Source organism: Copadichromis virginalis, linkage group LG18 (assembly GCF_057382275.1).
Source record: "Copadichromis virginalis isolate Kocher_CV1m ecotype Utaka linkage group LG18, C_Virginalis_male_GT1.1, whole genome shotgun sequence".
NCBI classification, from domain to species: domain Eukaryota; kingdom Metazoa; phylum Chordata; class Actinopteri; order Cichliformes; family Cichlidae; genus Copadichromis; species Copadichromis virginalis.
The window spans coordinates 18,379,268-18,387,230 of record NC_140635.1 but is presented as its reverse complement, the minus strand read 5'-3'; the positions used below and the strand labels follow the sequence as shown (position 1 = coordinate 18,387,230).

Below are 7,963 nucleotides of genomic sequence, written 5' to 3'. Positions count from 1 at the left end.
AGAAAGCGGCTTTTGAACTGTCATGTGGAACAAAAGGCAAACATAAACGTACCTGCCCCAGAGGGTTAAAAGTCTCTTTAAACTGGCTTTTCAGCCTAATATTGTAGCAGTGTTATAAATCTGATAATGGGGATTTTTTTTTAAAAGGTCTCCTGCAAGTAATTTATCTCAGATTCATCAGATTCATCTAAACAGTTACATTTCTACCAAAAGGCTTGGTCGCGCCACGGACAAAGGCTTCTCTTTGCCTCCCGTCTGCCAGGAGCTTGCCATGCAGAGTTTCTCACTCGCGCAGCCCCCTCATCAAATTACAGCCCTGCTCCCTCCTGTCATGTTGGCAAACAAAGGTCTTGAAGCGCACTCCCAGTGTAATTGCCTCTAATCTCAGACATAATGTGGTCTTTCATGTCAACTGGTTGCAGAGAAAAGGGAGCTGTTGTTCTCTCTCAGGCGTTTTTTTTTCTCTGCCCCTTGAGTTGCTCCACTTTCACTTTGAGAGAAGTCTTAAAGCTCTTTCACTTTGTTTTGTGGAATGAGAATTTTATTGTGATGTTGTGCAATTATTTTTTTTTTTAAAGAAAAAGAAAAACAGCCTCAGATTCTACAGGCAAATGCTTGGTGCTGCAATTAAAATAAACACGATATGGACTCAAACCCAGAGAAATAGTTGAGCTCCACTTCTCCACCTTTGGCCTGAATTCTCTCTGTGGTGAGCATCAGGCAGCCTGCAGCTGGAAGTGTTTCTGTAGTTTGGCCAGGTGTCTCTTTGCGCTGCCCATGACAAGGCCTCAGCGGGGCCTGGGACTCGAGTCTAGGAGCAGGCTGAAGGCATTGAGAGAGCTGGCTGCCCCTCCGTGATCTAAAATCTCCCGCAGACCCACCTGACTGGTGGTCAGCTGTAACTGATACAACACGATAGCAGAGCTGGAGGGGGGAAGAGAGAAAATTAAGATGTGTGTGAGCATGTGGGGAAGAGGCAGGGAAATGTAGACATGTGGAGAAAAATGTGGGAAAAGAAAAGGAGAAAGGGGTTGATGGAAATTTTGGACAAATTCTTCGACTTAAAGAGGCCCATTGGTTGAAAATATGGAACACAGACTTTAATACGGTTTCCAGGGGCTTTGGCAAGCAAAGATGAACATATCAAGTAAAAAACACAGTATCTGATATCGGCGCTGTTCTCGATGGAGAGTGAGTGTGGGGTAAGAGGAGCTGCAGTGTTTCTAAAACCATTCAGCTGGGCTTTTTTAAGGGACCCAGCTGTGCGCCCTGGAGGTCCTGAGCTCTAACTGGGGAAAAATCAGCACAGTGAGGCCAGGCTGCCGCTTCAGAGCCTGGTTAGCCATGACCTGATGTTCCAGGAGGCTCGGCGAATTGATGGGCCCCAGGAGGGTTGTCACAAGGGCCAAAGAACAATCATCCATTCATCCCTGCAGCCACAGCGAGAGGGCAAACACTCTGCAGTCTCACAAAACTTGCAAAAAGGCTTCAAGTGCAAACTAGCAACACGTGATCGTTTTTGGTACTTGAAGTGGCACAGAAGTTTTGGTGAAAAATTAAATATTATAAATATTTTTAAATATTTTTATTGGGTATCATTTTGTTTCCACCGACATGGAAATTCTCAGGCAAGCAAACTTGGCTTTCAGTTTTGAAATTTTAAGAACTCCAAATACGCTTATATTATCCCATAAATACGGCTGGTATATTTTTGGATTATGTGGCTGAACTGGCTTGAGCCCATCACGCCTCATCTGTCACGACTACAAACTGCTGTTACATAAGACAGCTGAGCCGGTCCAGACATCAAGACCGGTCTTTATGTGGACAAAATGGGTGTGCTCACTGTGTCCCTTAGCCCAAATCCATTTACCATGTCTGCATCAGCCAACTTTTCTAATGCTTTAGTTGCTTCTTTTCAAAGTGTCTTTCACTCCCAAAGATGAGGGGCTCAGAGGTCAGCGGCGCATCGGTTACATTTTTCTGTGACTTATACCGGCCAGTTATTTATAGAGCAAGAACAAATATACAATGGAAGGCGAGTGGTGGGTAGGTTGGGTAGGAGGCAGGCTAAGCCCAGGAACATCTGTCCTTTCAAAGGCATCTCCTCCTTGGTATGCTCAGAATCCACTCCAGGGGTGTCGGCACTTCACTCTTAGTCAGAGAGCTGGCATGCTAGTCAAAACATAGATGAAAAGGAGGGGGAATGAACATCCTCATCCGAGCCTAATCTTCCATATCAAGAAGTGCAATGTATGTTTCCAAAGTCACCCAACTCTTAACAATACTAGGTTGGTCTTATGTAACAGACAACATTGTCCCCTTTTGTCAGTGCCGGGAAGAAACTTACAACAAAAGCAAAACACAAGGTGCAAAAAGAGAAACCACAGTGAGGGGTTGCAGGATGGGGATGGGTGGGTGAGTCTGAGGACTGTTTCACTATAAACATGACTTTACCAGTTACGTTTTCTGCTGACACCAGTATAATTTTCCTTTTAAGAGCTGCAGCCACGCAGCAGCCACACGGCCTTACAGTTCGACTGGTCAATGGATAAAATAGAACTCATCTTTATGATTAATTCCACAGTTTGGCTTTGTGCTGTTTTTCATGTCCCGTGATGTCTTCTCTGATGAGGGCAGGATGTATGTATGTGTTTACGTGTACGCACAGACTCTGTTTAGTCATCAGAGATACTTCACGACACACTCATAAATTCAACAGCGATGGCAGTCCCACCCCGACCTCCCACTCTCTATTTCTTTGTGACAAGCATGAAAACAAGCAAACACACACAAACATTAGAATACACGCAAATGGCATGACGATGTCAACACCTTTATTGACCACAGAGAAAGGTGACTTCTGGGGAACTGAAAAAATAATTCATATAACATTCCTGTTTGACACAAACATAACAATATACTTACAGGACGGTTTAGTCAAAGTGCAGCACAGTAAGAAAGATCATCCAAAAATGATTCAGCTCGTAATGTTTATATATTTCATCCTCAAACTTGTTTCAGTCCAAGCTTTTATAAATTCATACATGTTGACTAATAGTGTTTTTATATAGCAAATAGCAAATAATAAAATAAAACAAAGCAAAACTGGTTAAAAAAAAGAAGAATTTGTTGTGAGATTTCTTCTTTTTCTTCTCGTCTTCTTCTTCCTATGGCCCTGGTGTGTTTTACTTTCTCAGCCATGCTCTGCAGAACAAGTGAGGGCACTTTGAGGATGAATAGCAGACTAAATAAACTTGCTGAAAGCAGCAATGTCACATACTTGAACTGAAGGAGAGATGTAATATTCATGAATCTGTAAACCTCTATAATGTCTGCTCACGGAAAATTTCCAAACCTATTATGTAAATTCCATCACAAAATTAATAATTCATTCATTTTAAGTATTTAAGATTTGTGACAGAGTTATCGTTATTATCATAATCCTGAAAGTAAAGCCAACAAATATCTGTTCGAGGCCCTATTTTTCGGGGCTGCTTTGATGTTTTAAAACACGTGTAAATCTTTAACATAACAAAACATATTTTTCGGGTTTTTTTTTTTTTTTTTTTTTTTTTTTTTTACTGTGAATAAAATGTAACCTGCCAGCTTTAAGGCAGATTGTGGATTGATCCAAATTTGAACATGTTTAATTTCACATGTAAATTAGCCATGACGTCTGTTAAATAGAAGTAGTGTAAAAATAGCTCACTCATTACTTTAAAATCGTCATAAAAACAAGTGATTCGCCTTTCCGCTCCGGTTATCCGACAATCCTTAAGTTTAAAAAGTTACTTTACAATCAAAGCAGCTGAACCTCGACTCACCTCATTATGTTTTTAATCCACTGTAGGCTCTGAAGGCGGTCTACGCCACCTCTTCAGGTCGCGCTAAATTCCGTGACCTGATCCTGGTTTGTGCGTAACTGTCAGCGACGAGGGGAGAGGCATCAATTAGAGATCTAATACAGTCCCGATGGGGTGGACTGCGCCGCGCTGGATCTGCGCCATCTCTAAACATCAACACACACTCAACATTAAGGTCTGGCCTTAAGGGAATACATGCTTTTAGAAAAAAGCATATACTAGATAAACCCCACAGGCCTAATCTTTATTTTATTTTATTAAAATCCCTTAATTAGAGGGGGAAAATAGGACTTGTCTCTTTTACATAAAAAATGGGCTGTATTTATTTAAAATTGAACACGGAAATTGTTAACCTTTTAGCATACTTTTAAAGAGGAAATTTTTATTCTAAATCCTATTTATAGGGAAATCATATTTATATTTTTGTTTTAGTTCAGTTGTGTTTTGTTTGAAATTTGTCCATAATGTGTGTACTAAGCTGGGCTATATCTTGTAATAATTGAGAGTAAAATTTCAGTGCACTTTGAGTAGTCCAATATAACATCAATATTTGGCCTAATTCGTTGTTTTCATTATTTTTCTTTTACATCATTGTAAAAGCCAAAACACAATCACACACTTCCACACTAAAATACTTTTATTCCTACTGTAAGATATTTATTTATATAACAAAATAAATGTTTGTAGGTTTTACGTTTATCTAAAATAAATAAATTAAAATAATGTCCCTCCTTTTTTTTCTTCTTTCTTTACAAAAATCAGAAATTATGTTAAATAACAACTTGTGAATATTAACAAATCATCTTGGCTCAATATATTACGCAAATGGAAAATTTAAACAGAGTTGTCAAATGCCTGTGTCAAAAAAAAAAAAAAAAAAAATTCACCCTATAATTACATTTTAAGAATGGTGGAAGGGGCCTGCAGTGAACTTGGGCCTCACCAGAGACTCAGATGTACTCTCACACAGTTGCACTGCTGTAAATAATAAATGTCATATCCACGAGCACCAAAATCAGGGGTCAGGATCAGGGTGCGTGACTGCTCAGTCATGTTATTGAAAGCATGTATACTGAATGTGGGTTACTTTTTAAATTGCACAAAAAATATGGAGCATATTATCACTCTAGTATATCATCCAGTCGCCTATTGTTAAATTATAAAAAACTGCTTCTGAAGTGTAACACAATCAACAGAATCTGCCAGTTTTTCAGGATGGGGAAAGATCAGTAAGCAGCATGTTGTCACTTGTCTAGTAGCGTAGTGCCACACAATATCAGCAGACTGTAAACAATAGCAGCAGCATTCTTATAACAACCGCTGAGGTGACCTATGGAGTAAAATATTTTTGGCTGAGTGAAAACAACAGGTTTAATTAGAGAGAGAGTGAATGCGTTGAAACGCACAGAGACGTTTGCAGGATTTCCACTTGAACTGAAATGTGATATCCAACACATGCCATGGAACTTCTATTCTTCATCTGCCCATGCTTGTCTTTGATGCTGTTGCCAAAGCTGTCAGTGCAATAAACTTCTATGAACCTGTGGAGATATGCATTACTGAGATATTACACTTCAATTCATTTCAGTGACAAACAATTATTGTGAGTGGTTTTAAGATCAAAAGCAAAAACTTGTTTGACACTGAAATAACAGGGTCATACTAGCATCTAGTGCTCTTTGTAGGTATTATTTTTATTTTATTTTACCATTTATTTATTTATGGATCCACTTTTTTTTTTTCTTTAATTTGCATTGAAAAAAATTAAAGCTGGAAGTTTAAATCATATTTTTACGCTTTTTTCTAAAGGTATTTGATTAAAAAGTGGTCAATATCTCTTTTCAAAGAGATTAACCATCAATTAAATCTCAACTGCTCAGACCTAAGAGACGTCTATGAGCTTTGTCCCGAGCTTTTGAGCTGTAGCTCGGTGATTTAGGTTGAACTTTGTAATCTTCAGGTCAACATCAACATTGTTTCAAGGTGGCACAGCGAAGCGGTGTTGATGACACATTTTGAAACATTGGATCTGAGCACTAATTGAGGTTATAACCTTAAAAAAACCCTTCTACTTGCCTTATCAAGTACTATTGTTTTGTCTATGAAGATGCCAAATGAAACAAAACAAGTAGACTGTCAACTATAGGAAAAACAGAAACAAACCTACTACTCATCCATATCCCACGCTTATGGTCTGAACTATGCAACGCACCAAATATTTAGAGTAATAGCTAGTTACTGTGCTATCACCAACACCCAGAGCTGTCAATCTGTACCCTGGAGCTAATTAAAAGGGCTGTGGCATTTTAATTGTTTGCATACACTTTGAAGGCAGACTGGAACAGTCAGGTGAAGGGCATGGCAAGCATGCCATGCCTCCTTAAATCACTCCCCTGTGCCAAAATGCTGACACCAGACCAAAAATGCTTTTAAAAAAAGGCCCTCTGTGTGGCCATAAAAGACATAGGGAGAAAGAATCATGATGAACATATTTTAAATATGTGATTTAATTAAATGGCAAATCATCAGCTTGTTCAGTTTTTTCATTAATGATATCACCTGTGTGCTAAAGCCCATTTGCCTTCCATGAAATGCCATTCAGACACTCCAAATGACATAAAACATGTTCAAGAAATGTCATTACTTACAGTGTTATCCAGGGCTTGCGTCCCATCACCAGCATGTGTGTGGCTTCATCTTCTGCTCACTACATTTCTTTGGCTTTGTCACTTCTGCCGTTGTTCCCTTGCTTTTCTACCTTCTGAATGTCCTGACACTAAGATGGAGCTGGCATGGAATAAAAGACACATTCTAATTGTGTTGCATGGGACCCCAGGGCATTAGCTGCTCTGGCCTCATGGCTCTCTGCTGCCACCTGTCTGTTCCTAAAAGATCACATGAAGAGCTTGCATGAAGACCTGCAGAATTTGCTGAGTAATGCAAAGAGATCACATTAAAGTCGTTTGCTGTTGTAATTTTTTTTTATTGCAATCAAATGTCAAAATTTGACTTTGTCAGTATGATGAGGGGAAATTCAATTTCCTTTATTCTACACTTTTATGGGCCCCAAAACTGATACACGGCTTTGTTACTTTAAAAGTACTGTATGTTTTACCTTGAAAGATTTCTACAAATAATCACATGATCTCGCTCTATGTCTAAAGACCTCATGTGAAAAAATGGGAATGTTAAGTGACCGGACTTGCATGAAACATAAAAACAAAACAATTTCATTAACTCTAAAGAGCGGCAGAAAATGTATCTGTAAAAGAGCGTTTGCAGATTAAACCCCTGCTTTGTATGATGTGATAGCCCAACAGGAAGCCATTGAAACTCCAACATAAATAGTAATCAGGCCATGGGTAAACCAATCAGCAGCGCTGTTTCAAAATATGCACCAATCAATTAGCAAATGTATTTTCTTTCAAATGTGCAGACCAAATCAAAGCATTTCAGGAAACAAGTTACGGCTAATCTACGTTTTGTTTTTTGTATCTAAGGCTCTCGTTGCAGTTTGCACTCTCAACCTCCTAGATTTAAAATCTCAAAAATGTGTTTACATTGCAGAGATTTTAATCATTTGTTCAATCATATGTGTATAAAGAGGATTTGCAGTGAGTGCCTTTATATTTTTTGCAGTTACCACCAACTGTGCTCATTTTCTTCTCACACTTTCTCTGTTGGCAATGTCTTCTCATAAGCTCTGCAGACACTGAGCAGTTAATCAAAGGCTGATTATCTCTTGTTCATTACTGCTGTTTAAATTTAAAACGCTTTCGTTACCGAGTTTCTTTACAGGTTTTGGAAGCCAGCCTCTTGGCTTCATATGTACTCCAGTCCCACTCACACACAGCTGTCTTCCAGGCTCCATCACCTGCATCCAGCTGCAAACCACAAACAGATTGCAGTATTCCCCCGGAGGGAGATTTTGTGCAGTCGGGTCATCATCGGCACGAAAGATGAAGGGGCAATATATTAAGTAAAACCTCACTGCTCATCAACCAAGGACATTTTGCACAACACTAAGCCCCTGTGCCAGTAAGGACTGACACAGTAGTAGCTAACAATGTTGTCAGAGCATGTGACAACATTTCCCA

The 7,963-nt window shown here is 39.3% G+C and overlaps 1 long non-coding RNA gene across 2 annotated transcripts; it reads right to left on the bottom strand.

Annotated features, from left to right (window-relative positions):
• Positions 1 to 2,815: 2,815 nt before the first annotated feature.
• Positions 2,816 to 6,605, bottom strand: LOC146687647 (uncharacterized). Of its 2 annotated transcripts, XR_014916377.1 has the most exons (3): positions 6,515 to 6,605; positions 3,828 to 5,407; positions 2,816 to 3,207 (listed from the first exon to the last, which is right to left on the bottom strand). It is a non-coding gene; the product is annotated as an uncharacterized LOC146687647 (long non-coding RNA). The 2 variants fall into 2 exon arrangements; XR_014916376.1 differs by lacking the exon at positions 2,816 to 3,207 and having other exon boundaries at positions 3,554 to 5,407.
• Between the last annotated feature and the right edge of the window lie 1,358 nt (positions 6,606 to 7,963).